General features: G+C 42.0%; 1 protein-coding gene and 1 pseudogene across 1 annotated transcript in view; one reads left to right on the plus strand and one right to left on the minus strand.

Annotated features, from left to right (window-relative positions):
* The window catches only part of PPM1L (protein phosphatase, Mg2+/Mn2+ dependent 1L), a 270,729-nt gene that overhangs the window by 217,242 nt on the left and 29,209 nt on the right, over nucleotides 1-24,278 (plus strand). The window lies entirely within an intron of this gene.
* Nucleotides 21,667-24,278, minus strand: part of LOC105887425 — a 4,703-nt pseudogene continuing 2,091 nt past the window's right edge.

The raw sequence follows: 24,278 nt of genomic DNA on the forward strand, positions 1-24,278 counted from the left end.
ATATCAAGCAATCTAGTTGCCTCAGCCTCCCAAAGTCACACCTGGGATCACAGGTGTGCACCACCATGCCTGGCCATTGACCTTTCATTGAGCACATACATGTGCTAGGTCCTGCTCTAGACACTAGGGGTTTAGCAGTGAACAAAATCCTACAAGCACAGACCTTCTAATGGACAGAGACAGATACTAGACAAGTAAACACATCACATATCAGATGCTGTTAATGGCTCCAGAGAAAAAGTGAGGGGGAAAGAATGCCAGGGCATAAAAGAATGGCTGTTTTACATAGTGTAGTCGAGAGAAGTGGCATGTAGAAGTTGACACTTGAGCAGACCTGAAGACAATGCAGGAACAAACAGTGGGTTTCTAGGAAACTATTCCACGTAGAAACCCATCAAGAGAAAAGCCCAGAGGTGGAACAGCTTGATGGGCTCAGGGGAGAGCAAGGAGGCCGGGGTAGCTGGAGGCGCAGGAGCTGAGGACAGAGGTTAGGCCCGAAGTGGTGGGAGCAGGGCACTGACGGGGTGCCCTTACACTGACCTGGTTTTACTGTGGGATGAGAGATGTTGGAAGGCGCCGAGCAGAGCAGAACCACCATCTAACTTAGGATTCCTGTGGCTTCTCCGGCAGCTGCATGAGGGAATAGGGAGAGGGGATGGACACAGGAAGAGTCTGACACTCATGAGACCACATGGTATTATCAGGACTCAGAAAATGATACCCCCCAGAATGGAAACCTCAGAAGCAAAGTTTCCCTGACCTTCTCATTTCCCTCCCATCTCCGGCCTCTCATTCTCCCCCAAGGCTGGCTATAGAAATGAGAATCCCTGTTCCTCAAGGCAGTACATAGAAACCAGAATGCCTCTTCCCAGAAGCCAGACTTAAAACCTAAAAATATTGTAACTTTTCCTCTGCTTTTTTGTATAAAAGCTGTCTTGTTTGACTGTAGGTCCTAAGACCCCCATTCCAGAGAGGATTCTGCCCTACAGCCAGGAAGAAGGAATGCAGCCAGGAAGGGTGAGCAGCCTGTGAGTTTCCCATCCCAGCCTGGTACCACTGGAACACACCCTGCTCCAATCATTTCTACACTGTTGACTGTACTTTGTTGAATCCAAGACTAAAAATGGACAGTTGCCCTGTATCTTTGGCTCTTCATTCTAAAGGCTCCCATGCCGTGTGAAACTATGATCAGATAAACACGTGTGCCTTTTCTTTTATTAACATGCCTTCTTTGGTCGTTTTTAAACAACTCTGGGGATGAGGGTGAAACTTTCCTTTCACCCCTGCAATACAAAGGGAGGTGTGAGACCGGTCAGATTCTAGGGGTGTCCTGAAGGCCAGTGGGGAATTCTAATGGATTGGATGTGAAATGTGGGGAAAGGAAAGTCAAGAGGGACTCCGAGGCTGTTGGCGTGAACTGCTGCATCGTGAGGCAGGGAACGCTATGGGAAGGGCAGGTTTGCTGGGCGAGTATCAGCGTGGTTTGGGACGTGGTCAGTCTGAGATGCTAAGTTAGGTCTAGGAGGCAATTGGGTCTGAGCCTGAAGCTCAGTGTAAAGATAGGCTGGCAGTGAAAGTTTGGGAATCATCAGCATATCGATACGTACAGCCAGTAGGATGGATGGGGGGAGCTTGGGGAGTGAATGTAATTGAGAAAGTCCTGTGGAATGAGCCCGAGGGTACCGCAGTTGGAAGTAGGGAAGATTAGGAGCCTCAGGGACTGAGGAGCAGCCAGTTCCAGTTGTGCGCGGACTGTCATCTCAGAGAATACCGCTTTGCTAGTGGTTCTTTGATTATCGAGTAACTTTATATTTTTATGGTGTTTTATCTGTCGCCAGGATGGTCTTTATGCCTAGTTACTCCTGGTTGAATGTTAAGGCCAGTGTATGAGATAGTTGGCTCACCGCAGTTTTTCATAGGTGTTTTCGATATTTTCTTTTAGGAATGGAACACATGCAATTATATAAGTTTACATTTGAAAACTTAAAATCAGATAAATTTATCTGAGAGTTTTTGAAGATGTGTGACCACGTATTACTCATGCCATTTGCAGGTGCATTCAGTGTGTGGTTTTTTAATAGGATGCAAATCCACTTTGTCACCGCAGTGGAAACAGTGTTGAAGAATCTCAGTCCTACTGGGTCTGTGACCTCCCCGCCTTTCCATTCATCACTCGTCCTCCGCCGTCAGCCACAGCCCCTGCGGCCTCGTGGAATGCAGAGAACCTATTGATTTTACTTGTTATTGCACCTTCCTCCCTCGCCCCAGCCACAAATTAGTCTGAGTCAGAAAAGCTGGGAGATAATAAGGCTATATATAGATTGGCCTTTTCTATGCTTTCCAAAAAGCTTTTTTTTTTTTTAACTAGAAAGTGATAAAAGCAAAGCCCAGAACCAGCTTCCAGGTCTAAGTCTCACAGTCGAAATCCTTTGTACTTTAAGACCACACATTTTTTCTGGTTCTTCCCTGTTGGTTAAGCACAGGAAGCGATGCTTACCGTAATCTATCTCCTCCTAAAACAGCACAGAAGGTGCTCCAGCTCAGTGTGTCACTTAACAAACTAATTGTTTCTAATAGCAACCCCAAATAGCCGCCTTGTTCTTAGATCTCTGTTCTCTAACTTATGGAATAAATTGACATGGTCAGCTCATAAAGCCAAATAACACCTTTTTCCTAGCCGAGATTTTAAATAGTGGTAGGAACTAGTATAAGCACCAACTCTTCAGATACCCGACCTTGCCTTCATTGGTTTGGGATACTCAGGGGTGGAGATGCACAGAGGGGAACAGTCATATGGTGATGCCTCCACGCAGCGGAATTCCACATGGGAAACAAATCAGTGTGGCTGTGTGTCCTTGGTGCTGTGCGCAGGGCCCTCCACCTCTGCACCTTGGAACTGGCAAAGAAGAGTTACTGCATGGTGGAGGGTCACTGTTGTAAATCAGGGGCAATAAATCTGGGTGCACGTGGGGGGGCAGCAAGGGTGAATGAATGGGAGAAATTTTAAATGAATTCTCTAACATCCCCTCCGCACATCCAAAGCACCGTATGCTTTGATTTAGACACACCAAAGTAGGTTCTGCTTTCCAGACTTGGGCAGCTTGGTCCTCGAATCCCATTGCAGACTGTCTTGGTGAGGTAACGGGGAGCCTTCTCTCCTCCAAACCAGCTGGGATGCTGAATAGTTATTTACAGGGCACCTCAGTGAAATTATCAGTAGTCTGAGTCATGGCTGTGCCTCTGATATGTTCAAGTTCTTCATTAACCCTCATTGCCAGGGCCTGGAGATAGTGCTGTTGTAAGTAAAAACAATTTGTCAGATGTGATCTGAAATTCTCCAGGGGATTTTCCAGCAGATTCGGTTGATGCTGGTGCTGGCCAAGTTGATCAGAATGCAGACTGCATCTGTACACGGGTCGCTATGCGTAGGCTTCAGCTGCATTTACTAATTAAATCTCTTGTGTCATCTGATACCTACCACCTGGGACCTGTCGCCAGAGGCTTTCCTGGGGCACACAGCTGAGCCCAGTTTGGATCCTTTTACTTCAGGTCAGAATAAATATTTTAGCTCTGAGGCTTTTTGTCCAACTGAATTCACTAGTCCTCTGGTTGATTTGCTTTATTCAGCAAGAATCAGTTTACCAAGCTAGCTGTTATTTGGGCTGGCTAATTAAAACCTGCTGTGTGTGCACTCAGGCGACCTCCAAGCCAAACATTGCCCTGCCCAGGCCTTGAATCATAATGTAGCCTTCTCTTTAGAACAGATGGGCATTGTGAGTTACCCACGGCCAGTCTGAGCCTAGTGTTTGCTTTTTAATTGCACGCCTTTGTGAAGTATATCCCACCTTGAAAAATGAGGCGTGCCCAGAATTCCCAGTCTTTGAAAGATGTGGCCTGAGTTACTGAGAAGAGTCCTATCAACTTCACGGGGGGTGGGTCACCAGGGATATGGCTGTATCACATGTGATGGTCTCATGAGACACTTAGCAATTAAATATATATATTTTTAGACAGTGTCTTAGTCACCCTTGGTAGAGTGCCTTGGCATCATAGCTCACAGAAACCTCAGCCTCCCAAGTAGCTGGGACTACAGGTGCCTGCCACAATGCCTGGCTTTTTAGAGATGCGGGGGTGTCTCACTCTGTCTCAGACTGGTCTTGAACTCGTGAGTTCAGTCAATCCACCTGCCTTGGAAGTGCTGTGATTACAGACATGAGCCATAGCACCTGGCCAACTGTACCATTTTTTATAAAGGTTTCATGCACAGTGGATAACTAGTTATGGAAATTTTGCCAACACTGTCATTCCTCTGGGTAGGGGCACTCTAAGCAACTAGTGAAGAAACAAATATTGCCTCAGTTGATGGCATTAGAGTCTGGTCTCCATCAACTCTGTTCATTTATGTGGTCTTCCATGGTGCTTGCGTTCTAGGAGGGTTCCTATTCCCCTAAGGAAATCGTAGTCTTGTGAATGAAATGGGCAAACAAGTAATTCCAGTAAACTGTGATAACTTGTGTGATTCTAAATTAGGTAAGTGAGTGGGGCATGATTCCCTAACTAAGATACAGAACTCTGAAGAAACAGGTGGAAGGACGGAGTGTGGTGGAGGGAGATGAACTGGGTTTCAGGTGCTCACAGGGCATCCAGGCAAGTGTGGAGTGGCCAGCTCTAAACAGGGCTTACAAGAGAGATGAGGAACTGCTTCTTGCAGGAAAATATTTCACCACGTCCCTTTTGGAGGTCAAGGCATAGTACAAATAGGTTTTGATAGAAGAGAGGGGTAAGCAAAAGATTGAGTGTGGAGGCTACCATGGTAGGACACCAGGATGGGGGACAGAAAGCTTTTCAAAGCTAGCTTTACCAATTCTCAATTGTAGCTGTACCAATTCTAGCTGTACCAATTCTCTAGTGTGTTCGGATTCTAACATTATGTCCATGGTTTGAAAACTTCCCGATTAACCGGTGAATGTTGAAGAGATTAGGGCTTGATCACAGATTGGGTGTTCGTTTGGAAGAGAAGATTCTGTTTTCTAGTTTCTCAGAAGCTACTTGGAGTATTGTCTGAACCAAAGATAATTCATTTTCTTTTTGTTTATGCTTGTCCTGCCAGTCATGAAAGAGCCAATTTAAAATATTTCAACTAGTATTTCCGGCTGGAAATGTGTGGATTTGTGAAATATGTCATTACTACAGTAAAGTAGAACTGTCGACAGAGAGGATTCATGGCCCTCACTTTTGGATGTGACTTCTGGAGGGAGGATGTGTCTTCAGATACCTTAGGGGTGAAAGTCTCTCAGATGATCTCAAACATTTTAAAATCAGTGCCTGCCATGGTGAAATTTGAAGAGGGAAGAGAATGTCACAGCATATAATAAAGAGCAAATTATCAAAACTCCAAGGGATTTGAGGGAGATTAGATGCAAAGAAATGTCACATTTTTCATTTCAGACCACCTGTGGAGTCTGGGCAGCTTGATTCCACTAATTATGCTGATTGGCTGCTCAGTTGCACTTTCATTTCTTCACCAAATTTCCTGTTCTCCAAAGACATGCGAGTTCCCAGTACCTGGCTAAATGATGACCTGCAGGTTGGTGCTTTACTGAAGGTCCACAGTGTTCCATTTTCAAAAGTAAATGCCAATCTCAGAAGTGCCCATTTTACCTGTCGCATTACAATTTTACCAAGCGCAGAATTGTCATGGGAAGCTAAAATCATTTCATGCTCAAGAGGGCAGTTCAGTCATTGAAAGTCTTCCATGTTCCATTCAGTCCTTGATGCAAAGGGGCCAGCCTATCTTTATAACAAATGGGATGCATGTGGTTATTGCCTGCTGCTAATTTTTCAACCATGGATTCAAGAGAAACTGTCCTACTTTGTGTGTGATTATGGCTGCCAAGACAGAATAGGGGAATCCAAGGGAAAACAGGAGTTTTGCAACTTAGAAATAACCTTGTAACTATTGAAAAACCTGTTTTGCTCCAAAAAAATAAGCTAAACTTTGAGCTTACACAAGAGCTTTTGGAAATTGTCCCCTAGCACCTTAAGTTGGTTGATTATACCTGTAAAAGCCAGTAACTATTCAAAATAAATAAATGAGACGAACAGCCTGGCATTATTTAATTCAGCTGTCAATCTTAAAAGAAATTGAGGTCATAAACCAAATTAAATTTGTATTCCACCTCCGTGCGGACCTGTCAGCCTCCCATAGATCCCACGTGGGCAATCCCATTTTGTGCCCTGGCTCCTCAGAAAGCGCCATCTTTATAGAATTCTCCACAGCAGATCACAAATGCAGGATTTGCATTTACACATAAAAGACCATAATGAGTCGATTTTAAAGAGAGCTCCTTTCATTTTGCAAATAAATTGGCTCTAAATAAGAATATTTCCGGTAGAAATCTTCAAATGTATTTTGTTTATTTGATAGTAATAAATGGTTTTCATATTTTCTCTCATCTATTAACATGAAAGGCAGCATAGACATTTTTATAAATGGAATTCCATTATTGCTTTGGAATTTAAAATCTGTTTAGTATAAACTACAATTGATGACAAAGAACTTTAGATTAGCATTTTAATTAAGTTGGACCATATTTATAAAGAATTCTGTAGTTTCAGGATTGTGCATTTGTCTTATAGTATAAATACTTATTATGTACTTTATAATTATTATAAACTGGTAAAATTTAAATCCAAGAATGTTTCTTAATATCACTTAATATAAAATAATTTAGGAAACAATCTTACTACTGTAAGACACTAAGTCGATATAGATAAGAATCCAAGCAGGACTCACATTTTCCAATGTAGTTCCTTGGCATCTTGGCATTTCAGACATTCTGGGGGAAAATGTTTGGGAAATGTTGGGTATAGTATCCTTTCTGGGAACCACCATTTGACAATATAAGGGCTCCGTGAAGACTGATATTCGTACTTCCCAAACCTATTGAAGCCATGAACCCTTTACTTGAATAACCCCTATTTACATCCAGTGGAATTGGCAATCCATAGAAAATACTTTTGGAGACACTGAAGCAGAAGATTTGATGAATTTAGTCAACTTATCTATTTTAGATAATTCTGTACATACTCAAAATGACCATCCAAACTAAACTTTTGGGGTAATTCTGGTTCCTTTTTAACTACTAAAGTTCTAGACATTTTATTGAGGTGAATAACTGGTTTTCTGGCATTCCATAGAAATTCTTTTAAAGGTAAAAAGAACCAAAGCAAATTGAACAGTAAGTTTTGTGTAGAACAAATTCTCAACTTTGAGGTTTGTGTTGTCTACCTCTGCCACATGAGTCGGTTCCTACATGCTGAGCATTTCCTGTGACATACACCCGCGAGGACCACCACAACGTGTGACCAAGATGTCATATAGAGAAGTTGGCCTTTATCTCTAAAATCATAGCTGGGCTAACTCATGATAAGCCTAGAAAGATCAAGCCATCTTCTAACTTGATGTTACACTCTATAATGTGTTCCAGCATTTCAAAATACTTTCAAATTAACTTAAGGATGCCTACAATTAGGTTACATTGTGTTTGTAGGTCAAGTGCAAGTTACAGTTGAGCCCTTCACCCAGGACGTGAGCCCTGTACCCCTATCATCGTACCTGTTAGGTGAGAGCTTGCCGCATCCCCTTCTACCCCCTCCTCCCCCCTCCTTGTAGTCAAATCTGTTTATTTCTTCAGCAAGACTCCTAAAATATCTCTTCCTCTTAAATTTATAAGCAGTTGAGAAATACGACATAAGAGATGGTTCAAATAGCAATAAAGGTAGCAGCTAATTTCTGCTAAAGCTGATTGAGGACTTGGCCTTAACATGAGCAAGCATTTCAGAGAAGAAATAGGAATGTCTCTTTAAAAGATGCTAAATCTTACCAACTGATCAGGGAAATGTAAATTAAAATCATTGGTAAGATACCCCATCAGAGTAGCAATATTAAAGTGTCTGCTATATGATGTGTCACGGGTTCTGGAGCGAGTAGGGCTTGCCGTTGCACACGTGATTTGGTGGAAAGGCTTTGGGAAATTTGGCATTATCTAGCAAAGCTGAAAGAGTGCACATGCCATGACCCAGCAGATCCATCCCTAGGTGTACTTCTTAGAGAAATGTATATATTTGCATCAGAGAACATGTGTAAGAACGTTTGTGGCCACTTGTTTCTAATTAGAAAACTAGGAACAAAAATATTCAGCAGGAAAATATGCTCTGATCATGTAAAAATAAAATACGTCAGTGAAAATGAGCAAAGTTACAACTACATAGACCAACATAGATAAATCGAGACTATTAATGAAAACAAGTTGGAGAATGTATACAGGAGAATTCTGTTTTTATAAAGTTAAACCATGACACAACAAGATGTATTGCCGAGAGAGCTACCCATGGCTGAGTACACTATGAAGAACAAGGTAACAATAAACCCGGACTGCAGGGTGGGAGAGAACAGGATGGAGTCAGTCAGGGGCATCGTGGAGGCGTCCCAGTCCTGGCGTTCATCCGTAGCAGTGACTGGAGTGATGTTTTTGTTAGATCTTAGTGTCCTTGATAGGAAAGAAATGAATTTTCTTTTGTTGGGGAAAGCAGAGGAGTTTTGTGCCCCCAAAACTTCCAGGCAACTACCCAGAGTTCCATCACTCTGGGTTCTCATTTTCCTGGAGTTCTTCCATAAATGAATCTGTGGCTGCCTAACCCATAGTCAGAGAAACTTCTTTGAATGACTAATAATCTGAACCACCACAAGGGAAAAGTCTATACTTTCTCCTCCTTTTGAAGTGATGAGTGAGTCAGCCTTTTTAAAGTACTTGCCAGAACCTTGTCTGGTAGTCAGAACTCTCAAGATTCTAGCCCTTTAGTATACAGGCCCTGTACACTAGGGTGAGGACCTGAGATTATGCTGGCCGGTGCTCCCTTGCTTAAATTAGGTTATCTAGCAAGGTAACGGTACTGTGATGACGCCTGCTGGCTTTGAAGCTGCCAAGTTGCAAGAGGGCCGTGTGGCTAGGTACTGAGGTTGGCCTTTTAGAGCTGAGAAGGACTCTTTGCTAAAAGCTGACAAAAGAATAGGGACATCAGCCTTACAAGTTTAAGGAACTGAACTCTTCCAACAGTCTGAATGGGCTTGGAAAAGAACCCCGAGTTCATATGAAAACCAAAACTCTGTGGACACCTTGATTACGCCATTGGAAGGATGGGCAGAGGAATCGGAAAGGCTGTGTCCAGACTCCTGGGAACCATAGAAATTATGCAATAAATCTGTTTGAAGCTGCTAAGTTTGCAATAAGTTGTTACCCATCAGTAGAAAACGAACATACTCCCTATTATTGTGGATTGCCGCTAAGTCGTCTTGGCTGCCAACTCGTTTTGGCCCTTCCTTTCTTTCCTCACATGTTCATAGTTACCAGTTTCTGAGTTTAGTCTGGAGTTGGTGTTTTCCCTCATCACGAAAAAGGGAAAAGCTTGCCACAGGTTAAACCTGCATTCCAGACCGTCCTCCCTCTCCTCCCAAGAAAAGTCCTTAAGTTCCAGGACAGGCTGCTGGGACTAGAAAAGAAGACTTTCTCCTCCCCCGTCCCCTTCTTCCTGCTTTACTTCCTTTTCCCTTCCTTTCCCCCCTTTTATTCCTTTTTTTCTCTTCCTTCCTCCCACTTCTCTTCCTTCCTCCCTCCTGTTGAGGGTCAGAGATCCCGGTTTCCCAAGCCCAATTGGGTCAGAGATCCCGGTTTCTCAAGCCCAATTGCCCTGGTTCAATGACTTTATTATAAAGTTCAACAGAGGTACAGTGGCTATTAAAAGCAAAAACCAAAAAGGACCAGGATAAAACTGGACACAAGCAGCACGAGTAGAGAGCAAAAGTAACCTGCACAAGTTTTAGCATGAGGAGGAGATTTTGTTTAGAAAGAACGTAGGGAAAGTTTAGAGCACTTCCAAATAGAGCTGGAAGTAGGCTCAGCTCAGGAAGGAGAAAAGGCCAGAGGAGAGGCACGTCCCTGCAGGAGTATAAATACCCTCTCCATTTGAAATAGGCTGCAAGTCTTTCATTGGCCACTCTGCTCCTCCAGGCAGTATTGCCCTTTCCTATTGGTCATTGATGGTGTCTTTCTATTGGTCATTGGTTACCTAGGTTACCTCACGCCCACATTTTTATTGGTTCAGCCGGGCAGGGGTTCCTTCTACCCAGGTTGAAGCCCTTTTCTTAGTATCCCTTTCACCCTTGGTCTTTCCCTCCCCCTTTTTCTCTTCCTTCCACATTTATTGGACAGCACGTAAGAAAGCGCAGTCTTTGTCTTTAGAAGCTCACACTTTAACGGCAGGTACAAATTACCGCATGTAATTACTCTGCTGTTGGACAAGCAGCTAGGAGGTGGGGGGAGAAGGTAATTATGCCGCAGTCTCTGCCTGTCCCTGCTGCCGCATACCCACGCTCTTCCTTCTCTCATACACGCGCTCAGCAGCATCCGTATGTAGATAAAATCCTTGAGTTCAATAGAAGTTGATTCTGTTTAAGTCACTAAATTGCTGTGCAGAAAGGACAAGGTTTTTAAACTGGTTTCTGACTCGCTGGGTAGAAAGAAATCAGGTGAGGGGGATGGGGAAAGCGGATTTGATTTTTAGGTCTGCGGTTCCAAGTTTGAGCCAGATTGTTGGTGATTTCTTTTTTGTTTTATTTTCCAAGTGTGGCATTGTTTTCCCTCATAGTCAGTTGAATATGATTTCAGAAACACCGTCCTGAAACTTTAAAAGTGAGAAGACTATAAAGCAATCAATTGCCGCTAGTACCTGCAGCTGTTTCTCTGGCTGAGGCTTCCAGAGCGGTCTGATTAGAGCCTCTTCCACTTGGTGCGGTGGCTCACGTGTGGGAATGGCTGTGTTAAACAGGACTGCGGGCAGGTTCTCTAGATGGCTACAGCACACCTGGGCAATTATAACGAGAGACAAAATTAGATGAATACGGTGAAAACAAACTGCTGCCATCAAAAGAAATTTGTTTACAATGTTTAGATTTTTAACTACAAATAGAGTCCTGTCGAAATCTGCAGAGAACTAAGCAAACCCACTCTAAATCCCAAACCCATGCGTAATTGCTTGCAGGTGGCATTTTAAAGAAACTATACCAAAGACCTCAATCTTGGTCCTTGGCTCAAGAAATAGTCTTTGTTGCTGTCCTTTCACCAACGTTTGGAAGTGAATGACTTGATGCCTCCGTGGGGTGAACCTTCAAGAGATGAAGAGTCTGCCCTCGAGACGTTCTGTTATTCAGGAATTATTTTTCCTGGCTGTGCTACATGAGATTGCCCATAAAGGTCCTCTGCTGCTGGGTGTTTTCATTTCACTTCATTTCACCATCATCACTTTGCCATCCAAGCTTTAATTGTAGACACTGGTACTAGTGTTACAGTCCTTTGCATGCTCCTTCATTTGACTTAAGTTGAAAACGTGGCCTTGCTCTACAATACACCCAGAGCCTAGAGTGGAGAGGAGAGGGGCAGCCTCTGTACAAGTCCACACTGTGGATTACCCTTCAAGTAGTAAATATAAATCGCCAACAAAGAATAAAGGAATGAAGGGAAACCATCACAGACTCATAGCTGGAGCGCTACCTTCCGATTTATGAGATGATTACTCCTGTCAGATTTACTTTTCTAAAGGGAAAAATGTGGATGTCTGACTTTGACTTCTTGGGCAGGATTATCTAGGGTCTCTGAAATGCCAGAGTAATTTGAAGTATACATATGTTTTTTTTATACAGAGACATAAATGGTTCAGATGTACGTAATAGCTTTATTCGTATAATACACAGAGAATAAAATGCCTTTACTTTTTTTTTTTTTTTTTTTTTTTGCAGTTTTTTTGGCCAGGGCTGGGTTTGAACCTGCCAACCCATCACCTCGGCATATGGGGCTGGCACTCCTTTGAGCCACAGGTGCCACCCTAAAATGCCTTGTAAAGGGTACAATTCAGTGGTCTGTAAATAAACCACTGTTTAATTTAGAATATCTTTGTCACCTCCAAAAGAAACTCTCTACCCTTTGCTAGTCGTTCTGTTCTCCTACCCCTGTACACCCAGCCCAGGCAACCACTAATATGCTTTCTGTCTCTTTAGAGTTGCCTATCCATGAGTGGAATCGTATACTGTGTGATCTCTTCTGGCTGCTCTTTCTCTGAGCACAATGTTTGTTTTTTTTTTTCTGTTGACTTCTTTTTTTAATTTTTTTATTAGATCATAATTGTGTACATTAATTCTATCATAGGATACAGTGTGTTGCTTCCATAGACAGTTTGAAAAACTCTCATCCAACTGGCTAACATAGCCATCATGTCTTTCTCATAATTGTTGTGTTAAGACATTTATATTCGACCTTTAGACAAATTCACATGTACCCTAATAGGATAAATCATAGGCGTGGTCCCCACAATATCCTTCTCTTCACTCATCCTCCCCTTTCCCCATAGTCTAGGGCTCCATTTGGATTGTAGCTTTCCTAAGATAGCTAACAATTAGTTTCATAATAGGGCTGTGTACATTGGATACTTTTTCTTCCATTCTTGCGATACTTTGCTAAGGAGGACATTTTCCAGCTCCATCCATGTAAACATGAAGGAGGCAAAGTCTCCATCTTCTTTGTGGGCACAGTGTTTTTAAGGTTCATCCGTGTTGTAGCACATTATCAGCTTTCCATTCCGTCTTAACAGTCCTGTCACCCATCTCATGAGATACACTACGTTTTGTTTAGCCGTCGTAGTGGACATTCGGATTGTTTCTACTTGTTGGCTATCGTGACGCATGTACAACATGTTGAGAAGGTACAGGATTTTGTGTGGATGTACATTTTATTTCTCTTGGATTGTAATTGCTTGGTCTTGAAATGTAATGTTTAACTTTTTGAGGACCTGCTGAACTCTTTTCCAAAGTGACTGCACCCTGTGACATTACCCCCAGAAATACACAATTTCTCCACATCCTTGTTGAGTCATGTTATTGCCCGGCCACCTAACTTTAGCCGTCACAGTGGGTGGGAAGTGTTCTCGCCTTGTAAGTTTCCATTTCCCTAATGACTGGAGATGCCGAGCGTCTTTCCACTTGCTTATCTTTGGAGAAATGTCTGTTCAAATCCTTTGCCCATTTTCTGTCAGTTTTGGTGTTGTGTATTTTAGGTCTCCAATGCTATTGTTTCATGTGTAAACATTTATACTTGTTTTATTTCCATGATGATTCACCCTTTTATGATCTTTACCCTTTTTTTGTCCCTGGCAACAATTTTTCTGAAACATATTTTGTCTGATATTAGTATAGCCACTCCATTTCTCTTCTGGTTGTTATATATATATATAAATACATATATATACACACATATACTATCAAAATCTTCTTACTTTCAGCATATTTGTGCCTTGAAACCTCAAGTATTTTCTATATCACACATAGTTGGATCATTTTTTAAAAATCCATTTTGTTATCCTTTTTTAAATCATTTACATTTAATATAATTTTCCTGTAAGATAGGTTTACATTTGCTATTTTGCTATTTGCTATTCATTTTCTATACATCTTCATCTTTGTTCCTCTCTTCCTCCATTATTGCATACTTTTGCATACCTACATATTTTCTGTTCAATTTCATTGCTGTTTCCTTTTCTGTATTGAGTTATTTTCTTAATGGCTGCTTTAAGGATTAAAATTAACACTTTAACTTAAGTTCATATGAATTCTAATCTAATTTCAATTCTGTTTATTATAGCACTATTCCCTCCCCATTCTCTGTGCTATTGTCTATCAAATTACATGTTTTTAAACTACAAGACTATCAATTTTATGATGGTTGCTTTAGGTATTTTTTTAAATTAGGAGAGAAAAGAGTTACAAACAAATTTCTGTTGTCTATCATGTTATTACCTTTATTGGTGAAAAAATGTATTTTCATAGATTTATGTGAATCAAATTGCTATTTAGTGTCCTTTTATTTCAGCCTGAAAGATTCCCTTTAGTATTTTTTTTTTTTGCTCAGTACTTTAAATAACAAATTTTCTCAGTTCTTACCTGAAAAATATCTTAACTTCTCTTTCATTTTTGAAACACAGTTTTGAAGGATGGAGAATTCTGTTGACACTCTTCCTGTCATCATTTTGAATATTTTCTGTCTGCCTTCTGACCTCCATGGTGTCTGATGAGAAATCAGCTGTTAAATGAAACTAATTTATAAGCACTTCCATATGAATGCTATAACCCAACTATAGCCCAAGATGAAGGAGAAAGAGGAGAGGGAGGGGAGGATGGGTGGAGGGAGGGTAATTGGTGGGACCGCATCTATGGTGTGTTTTACAAGGGTACATGTTAAATCTACTAAGTGTAGAGTATAAATATCTAAGAAATTGTGGTGAAGGCTATGTTAACCAGTTTGATGAAAGTATTTCAAATTATATATAATACCAGCACATTGTACCCCATAATTGCATTAATGTATACAGCTATGATTCAATTTTAAAAAAAAGTAAAGAAGTACCTCTAGGATTGGGGAAAAAAAAAAAAGAGATCAGCTGTTAATCTCTTTGAGGTTCTCTTGTATATGAGTTTTTCTTTTTTCTTTTGTTGCTTTCAAGATTTTCTTTTAGTTTTTGGCCTTTCCCAGTTTGATTATGATATGTCTTGGTGTGTATCTCTTTGAATTTATCCTACTTGGAATTCATACGCTAGGATGTATAGATTAATGTTCTTCATCAAATTTCATAAGGTTTTGGCCGTAATTTCTTCAAATATTCTTCTCTTTAGCTTGTCTCCTTGAAGGAATCCCGTTCTGCAGGTCTTGTCAGAGTGGATGACGTTCCACAAGTCTCTGAGGCTCTGCTTATTATTTTTTCATTCTTTTTTCTTTCTGTTCCCCAGATTGGACAATCTCAATTGACTGATCTTCAAGTTTGTTTATTTCTTATGCCTCCTTATAGCTGCTGTTAAATCCTTCTATTGAATTTTTCATTTTATTTACTATGCAAATTTAAACCAGAATTTCTATTTGACAATTGTTAATTTTTCTTTTTGTTGATGTTCTTCTCTATTAGGTGAGATGTCATTCTTCTATTTTTTCCTTTAACTCTTCAGACATAGTTTATTTCTTTAAACATACTTGTGATAGATTTAAAATCTTTTTCTTGAAAATCCAATATCTGGGCTTCTTCACAGATAGTTTCTGTTGACTGCGCTTTTTCCTCCTCTGTATAAGCCACACTTTCCTTGCATTTTTTTCACTTCTTGCTTCTGTAGGGCCACATGATCAGCTGGATGTAATCAATGAGGGTCTTCTGGGGTCTTTGGGGCACATGCACAGCATCCTACATATGCATGTGGCTTTCTGGATCCCCGTAAATGTATTACAGCTTGTCAAGCCCACTGTTGACACCTCATTCCCCAAATCTTCCTCTTCAGTTCTGTGGATGATCTTTTGTTTGGTGCTCATGCAGCTGTAATGTTAAATAGTTGTCACTGGATGTTTTTAACTAGTACTCTGGGAATAGGGCTTTCCCACTGGGGGAACTCTGAATTGGATCAAATAAGCAGCCCTGAAAATGGGGCTTTTAGTGAGCTGCCAGACAGGCCAGATGGTGATGTTCTGAGCATGGGGCTTGTTCTTAGGAGTTCCAAACCTGCCCTGCCTCTTCTAGTTAGGCTGCTAATTTTCACAACTGCTGTGATGATAAGGCTGGTGGTTTTCAGGGCTGTCACAGAGCTGGGTAGTGGGAAATGGGAATAGGCTGAGTTAAAAAACCAAACAGCTCCCTCTTCTTACAAGGTGCAGCCATGGTTTCCCTCTTGAGTAAACATTTCTTGGATCGTTAAAAGCCTTAATTTTATTGCTTTATGGAGAAGCAGACTTTTGGAGGTCCTTATTTCGTCATTCCAGAAATCCCCCATGTGTGGGTCCTCTGGTCTGGATGTGTCCCTTCAGCACTCAGATATTACAATCGTGATGGTATTAAGTAAGAGGTGGGGCTTTCACAGGAGATTAGGACATGAGGCTTCTCCCTCTCACATGGGATTAAGGTCCTTACAAAAGAGTCTTGTGCAGCATTTGGCTAACTTTCCTTCCACCTTCCATGGGAGGGTGTAGAACCAGGCCCTCCCTGGAAGCTGGCACCTTCATCTGGCATTTCCCAGCCTCCTGAACTGCGGGAAAATCTGCTTTTACAAATTACGTAGTCTGTGATATTCTGTTGCAGCAGCACAATTTAGCTGTGATGATAGGTTAGTTAAGATATAATTTAAATCTAACCAAAAACTTCTGAGATTAAGTTGCTTTTCTGATTCACTCGGAAATCGGTAGTTCTAGGTGTTTTCTGTAATAATATTTAAAAAATCTAAAGCAAATAAAATAAAACATTAAAAGTTATTAAAGCTGGGTAGTAGGCATGTGGATATTTGTTATATTTTGCATTTTATTAGCAAGGAAATAATAAAACCTTTTTAAAGGAAATATAATTAAGGCCAGATGTGGTAGCTCACGTCTGTAATCCTAGCACTCTGGGAGGCTAAGGCAGGAAGATCCTTTGAGTTCAGGAGTTTGAAACCAGCCTGATCAAGAGTGAGGCTCATGTCTACCAAAAGTAGAAAAATTAGATGGGGCTTAGGCTGGCACCACAGCACTCTAGCTTGGGGCAACAGAGTGAGGCTATCTTAAAAAAAAAAAAGCTCCTAGGAATCAGATCCATATATATAATACGGGAATTGTACACACAGTCCTGAGGGGGTCCAAAGGAGGAATCCAGAGGAGGTCGGGGTAAGGGCCTGACAGTGCGACTGGACAGAGTTCATATTCACATATTAGCACATGGCCCTTCGGTGGCTCCCAGATGCAGTGGTGAGAGTCTGTACTGCCTTCAAGGAGGTGCTCACTGTGGTGAAGGCTTGGACTAGTGAGCAGCTGTATTTCCAAGAGATGGTTGAGTGCTGAGTGCGCAGTGCTGGAGGAGGTGCCAGAAAAAGGGGTCCTTAATTCACAGCTGGTGAGGAAGGGCTGGGACGACCTCTCAGAAGAGGTACGTGGCAGCCAGGCTTTATAAGGATGAAGAGGAGTTGGCAAAAGGGTAAGGAGTGTTTCATGCAGGAAAAAATATACTTTCCAAACCAGTTTGTAATGAGGGAGCTCAGGGGACAGGAAGAGAGTGGTGAGAGAGGAAGCTTGAGAGTCGCATAGGCCGTGCCAGACATTGAATTTAAATCCCGAGATGTGTTGCTCTTTGGAGGATTTTAAGATAGGGAAATAGGAGACAAAATGGCAGTGAGTACAGTAGCTCCAGGGATAGAGTCTGCAATCTGGCTCTGAAACTTACTACTGTGTCTGTAAAATGGAGATAATAATATGTGCCTCACACAGTTGTTGGTAACATTCAATAATTCTTATTCTTAGACCTATATCTAACCACACAGTAAGTGCTTGGCAGTTACTGGAAAATTCAAGCAATTCTTGATGGAAAGATTGGGTAATGTAGGCAGGTGACTTTGACAGCACTGTGAGCTCAGGGAGATCAAACACCAAGAACCTGTAGGCTGGCAGTGCAGTCAACGTGCAGTCCTAGGAGGGGCAGCCAGCAGCACCTGGGACCTTGTCAGAACGACAATTTTCTAGGAGGAGGCCCACCACCCAGGGCAGTGCAAAGCCCTCCAGGTGAATTGTTTGCACTAAATTTTGCAAATCACTGGTCAAGCTAAGAAGAAACTGAGTAAAACCTAACCATAGGGAGGGTACCCCCTGACCCAGGTACCAGCCATTAACTGGTTTATGTAACAGATTAGATGTTTGTTATCCCCATTTCACCAGTAAGGAAACCCAGGCTTAGAAAACAAAGGGGCTTGTTCCCCCACATAGCTACCAACTGGTGACTCTAGGAGTCACCTTGCTCTTTTAAGCAGTGTGCTCTTCTCAAAGTTGGAAAGTGACTAAAAAGGGAAATTTCAGAGATTGTAAAGTAATAGAATTTGCAAGACTTACAGGGGGAGGAAGCTAGCTCTGGGCATAGAGGGAGGGGTCAATGTTGACTCTCAAGTGTCTGGATTTGGATAAATATTGGTGACATTGTCCGATTCAGGCTGCATTGATGAAAAAGACATTTTAAAGCAAGGGATTTGTTTTGGCGTAATGAATTTGAGGTCCCTTCAATAAGGATGCAGAGGCCCTGTAGTTTGGGCTCTCAGCTTGGAAAGACAGATTTGGCAGACATAAGTATCTGGGTGGATGTAGCTAAAGATGTGGGCTTGGGATGATCCCAGGTAAGCACAGCAGGAGACAAGAAAAGAGACCAAGGTCAGAACCCGGGGGAACAAGAAGCAGCAGCTTCTGCAAAGTAAACAGTAAAAAGAACTGAAGTCAGGTGCCTGGCATATGCCCGTAGTCCCAGCTACTAGGAAAGCCAAGGCAGGAGGACTGTGTAGCTCAGGAGTTTTGAGACCAGCCCAGACAACAGAGTGAGAACCTGTGTGTTTTTTGTTTGTTTGTTTGTTTTATTAAGTCATTTGTACATAGATCATAAATACATTTATGCCATTCTGGGATTCAATGTGTTGATTATTTGTACAAATTGGAGTGCTTACATCCTACTAATCAACACAGACTTCACCTCATTTACCCAACTCCAGCATTAAGACATTTGTGTTCTACACCTGGTAGATCCAACTTGTACTTGCAATGTGCTCCATCGAACCTGTGTCTTAAAAAACAAAAAAAAAAAACAAAAAAAAAACTGGGCCAAGATAAAAGAGAAAGAGATAGTACCCAGAAATCCAAGAGAAAGTCAGCTGGAAGTCAGCTCAAAGAGGGACTGGGCCAGCATGGCTGTTGTTGAGAACATCAGCCATGCTGCCGGGGAGATCTGAGTTCCATCTCTGCCCACTACACGTCTCCCATGAGTAAATTCGTGACACCAAAGACACAGACATAAATGGTCCCCCAGATGGCAGAATGTTAGGAGAGGGTACCCTCGGCCCGAGGCAATCATTAATAAAAGCTTAGCCGGAGGCAGACAGAACGCCAGTGTGCATGCCCTGGAATATTTTAACCAGAGTTCGCTCCTTAACTTGAGACACAGTGAGTAGCAGTAATCTCAGAGGATGAACTGTGGTCAGTATGGATTCAGGGAGGTCATCCGTACTAATAAGAGTCTAATTCATCATGGCTACTAGACTTGTGGTTTTATGTTATATTCCCAGGTCCTTTAAACGCACATAGTGATTACAATGCTTAGTGTTTTCTCGTCTCAATTCTGGGGCCAGAGCCCGCACTGATGCAAACGAATACCTACATAGAGCTCCATGCTCTGAGGGCAGGGGTATGTGAAAGGGCAGCTATGGGCAGGTAGGATATGGGAATCCTCACACGCAGGGAAGTGGTTTACTGCGCACTCATTGTGACAACATTTTACAGACGTTATTTCGTTTTATCCTCTCCAGCACCCTCTAAGGTAGTAATGGGAGAGTCAGACCTAGTGAGCAAAGGAGGAAGCTGAGTTTCCTCCCCCTTTTTTTCCAGGGCTTCCCTGAGTTTACAGGGCTAAGAACTGGCCAGGGTCAAATAGTTAGAACAGAGGTAAGGCTTGACACCCCTGCCCATCTCACTCCAAGCCTATATTGTCTCTGTTAATGATGCCAGAATGCAATTGGTATTAAATCAGCTCACACACTTTCTCAGGCTCACAAAAGTCAAATAAGTTAAGTGAAAGCACTTTTTTTTTAACCTTTTAATCAGCCTTACTAACATGCAAATACCATTAACTTCAAGATATACAGGTTTACCTAATCTTTGTTTCAGTTTTATTTTTATGTCTTAAACTTAAGGTTGCTTAAGGATCTAATACATAAAGTAACCTATAAAAACCAGTCAATGCCAGAGATGGAATAGTTATCAACAACAAGTAAAAAAACTAGTCAAGTGGGCAGTGCCTGTGGCTCAAAGAAGTAAGGTGCTGGCCCCATATGCTGGAGGTGGAGGGTTCAAACCCAGCCCTGGCCAAAAAAAAAAAAAACTGGTCAAGTTAAACTTTATTTCTAGCTATCACTTTTAACTTTTGAAATCATCATTTAGGTTTATAGTTGACATTTGTCACCAAGGGACAGAATATAACTTTTTTTTTTTTTTTTTTTTTAGAGACAGTCTCACTTTGTTGCCCTTGGGAGACATCACAGCTCACAGCAACTTCTAGCTTTTGGGCTTAGGTGATTCTCTTGCCTCAGCCTTCCTAGTAGCTGGGACTATAGGCACCCGCCACAATGCCTGTATATTTTTTTGTTGTAGTTTACCTGGACCAAGTTCAAACCCGCCACCCTCAGTATATGAGCCATAGGCGCTGCTCCAGAATATAATCTTATACTTGTTAAATAACCTTCTATACTAAAATATGTACCATTATTACCTTAAGAAATTGCTACAAATATTCAACGTATGTTTAACTGCTTTCAATAAGCTGAAAAGCAATATTTAGGTATTCTGAGAAAAAAATTGCTTTTGTTTATGGTGTTTGCAGTTTCCAGAAGAGTCAGTTCATATTAAGACAGTCTAGAAGAAATAAACTGAAGTGTTAAATTTATAGACCATAAAATGACAACTTTGTTCAACTACTAAGATAGATTAATCCCATTTCCAGTGCTTCTTTTCCCAGGCCTACCTGGACACTTGGTCAGTGTTTGAAATGTTTTTTGACTGCTTAATATAAAAGCTGAATGACTTCCCTGAGTCTTATTTCAGTTGAAAACCTATTTATGGGTATCCTGTTTTTTGAGACATATTTTAATTAATAGAAGATCATTCATGTCCTGTAAGTGCATTGTAAGATTTTCACTGTACCTCTCTACATGTTATTGTACAACAGCCCAGTGGATGAAGGACGGCTGGAACAGTTCTGAAAAATCTAGCTTTTAAGATCTAGATAAAGTTCATAGTGAGTCTATTAAAACCCATTTAAACAATCGGAAGTGTAATCACCACAGAGGACTATAAAGGAAGAATGAAAATTGCAAAGGAAACTTTGTAGTCAATGAAAATACAGTACTTTGATCAGTCCCAAATGCACAGTGCACAAGCATTCTAAGTCACGTAGTTACTTGTTGACCATCTGACTATAAAGTTCAGTTACTGCTTCAGAAGCTATACCTCGTTACCTTCCAAAATTGCTTTTAAATAAATTTCTTAAATTGTAGCAACAAATAAGAGGACAAGATGCACTTAAACAATACTGCAGTGTATCAAAAGACATAAGAAATTTCAACTCTTATTCTTGAAGAGTTATAAAAATCAATGTTTTGGCTAAGTTATAAACATGTTTACAATGCAATTATTTGTGTAACTCTAGTTATGCTAACAGCAGCTATGTGACCAGAATAGGTTTCTTAAAAAAACACTAAAAAACATAAAAATACTTAGCCCCATTTTTTAGCTGTAGTATATGTTCTTTGATGCCTAAATTTCAGCATTTGCTGTATGACCATTGCTCTACTTTTAAAAGTCACATCCAAAGAATAAAGCAAAACCACCTACAAATTGGCATATTGTTTTTTTCTGTTTGTGAAAATGTCCTTAATTTGTTGATATAGCAAACAAACTTCAACCCTGATTGCTGTGCAAGAAACAAGATAATCTGTTTTGCAGTGAACTTTATAGTTCAACTGCATACAGGCAACATGCTATATATGAAACAATTGCTAACTGAACTGCAGGTATTAAATACTGAAAACATTAACAGTTTATTATAATTTATTTTATTTAACAATCTAGGAAGTTCACAGCCATCAGCAGTTCCAGTGCAATTGGGAACTCAGGACTCTCCGTGGAGTGGTTAGTGTAGCGAGCCTTGTAGGTAGGATACATGCCTACTCTTGACAGCACATGTGACGGGATCTCTCTAAAATTGACCTCATTAGTTTCATTCTCAGCAAACTGACCTGGGCCGCTCAACGTGGCTTTTAGTGTTCCTGATGTCAGTGCAGGCTCTCTTTTTATAATAAATTCATGACCATCAGAAGATATCTGATGGTGACATCAGATATACGTGGCATATACGTATTGACATACGTGGCATCAGGGCCTTCACAGCCACCACGGGTTTTCTCCTCTCCATAATGTTCTCAGTAAATTCTATGTTGCTTCCCTGGGAACTTTAGTAATTTCTCGTTAGCCCCACAGCCACTGCAGCCGAGTGGCACACCGCCACAGCCCCTACTCCAGGGCCACCCCTCCACCTCCAGCTGCCTGCCCCGGCGGGTTCCCGGGCAGTCGGAGGAATTACTTCCGCTGGGTCACCAGTGAAAGCGCTATTTAACTTGGACAAGAAGGAAGCCATATGCAGGCAGGATACTTTTCTATTTCTACCATGAATATCAAAAGTAGCATCTGGCTGGGTGCAATGACTCAACGGCTGTAATCCCAGCACTCTGGGAGGCCGAGGTGGGAGGATCACTCGACTCAGGAGTTCCAGACCAGCCTGAGCAAGAACGAGACCCTGTGTCTAAAAAGTAACCAGGCTTTGTGGTGGCACCTGTAGTCCCAGCTACTCATGAGGTTGAGGCAGAGGCTGAGGATCACTTGAGCCCAAGAGTTGAGGTTGCTGTGAGCTGTGATGCTACGGCACTCTACCAAGGGTGATGAAGTGGGACACTCAAAAAGAAGAAGAAGAGGAAAGGAAAAGGAAGTAGCATCTGAAAAGGTGCTTTAGAATAAATGTCTAAAGATACATTCATAAGCCCCCTTCCCTGAAGAAAGTATTAATACATTTCCAGTTTTCTTGACTTTTTGTTTATCATTGCCTCCTGGACGTGACTTTTGCGCATGTCACTTTATGGAACCATTTGTCCCTCTGCTGTCAGCTGTAATACACACACCCCCCACCCCCATGGATGCTCTCCTTTCCTTGCTATTTTACTGGGATACAGAGCAGTGACAGCAGGAGGAACCAAAAGAGAACAAGCCCCGACCTCTCCACCCCAACGGCCGTCTTGTAAAATGATGTGACTTGATGATATTCCTAGTATCAGGACAGCCTCCCCTCCACCCTCCCGTCTCCTCATAATTTCTGGAAACCATAGAAAAAGAGCCCAAGCTGGTCCGTGGAAACTTGAGAAAATTCTGGCCTCATACTTACTAATGCCATTGGAGGAGACTTTGAGCTGTTTCATGCCTGTCAAGACAAAATCTTCCAGAGTGTTTTCTCATTTATAGTAACCAGTGCCATCATTTCCCAGTCCACAGCTGCTGTGGTCTGATTGTGTCTCCTGCAGATTCATTTGTTGAAACTTAATCATCAGTGTGTAGCCCTAAGAGGAGGTTGACTAAGAGTGGGATTAGTGATTTCATAGGAGAGGTTGAAGGGTTCCCCATTTCCTTTTGCCCTTTAGTCCCTTCTACTGAGCACACAGTCTTTGTCCCCCACCCTCCTTTTGCCCTTCCGCCCTTTCCAGCCTTAGCAGACGCCACCCCTCACCCGATACTGAGCCTGCCAGGGCTTGGATCTTAGACTTAACAGCTTCCATAACTGAAAACTATACTTCTGTGGTTTATAAATTACCCAGTCTCAGGTATTTTGTTGTAGAGATGGCAGCCACTGTTATTCTAAATAACTGTTACACACAGGGCACTAATCCTGCGGGGCCCATGAGCCCACGTGCCGCATCTGGAGTGGTTTATTCATGTCCAAGGCCTTCTGTCATCGATCAAGTGAAGAGGTCAGATGCTCCCAGGACCATCGTGTCAGAGCAGCCTCCCAGGAGGATAAGAGGCTGGGGACAGGGCCTTGTGGCAGCAACTCCCAAACCTCCTGTGTTGTGGGAGGATTGTGGGGTGTTCTGCCAAGACTTAGGTCAGCTGCTGGGCACCAGCCTGTGTGGCCTCTGTGGGACAGCAGCACACCTGTTCCTCTGATGGCTCCACACTGATACCTGTGGCCTCTTCCTTCCCCACCCCAACTCCAGACCCAGAGTACTGACTAATTACAAAGGTAGTCAAGATAGGGGGTATTGTGCAATGTTGTAACCTATAAAGAAGAGTCTATGTAGAGTGTACTATGATAATGACATTGCTGATACTCAATTTTACTGTGAGGATATAAAAGTAACAAAGGGGAACAGGAGAGCAGAACAGCTAACTGAGGAAATATTTTTATTGTTCCCTGGAATTGTTGGTTTTTCTGCAAATAAAAGTGGAATTGTTGGCTCAGCGCCCATAGGTCAGTGGCTAGGGCTCCAGCCACATGCCCCGGAGCTGGTGGGTTCAAGCCTGGCCTGGGCCTGCTAAAAAAACAAC

This window comes from Otolemur garnettii, unplaced genomic scaffold (assembly GCF_000181295.1).
Source record: "Otolemur garnettii isolate 467f Iridium unplaced genomic scaffold, OtoGar3 scaffold00084, whole genome shotgun sequence".
NCBI lineage: Eukaryota > Metazoa > Chordata > Mammalia > Primates > Galagidae > Otolemur > Otolemur garnettii.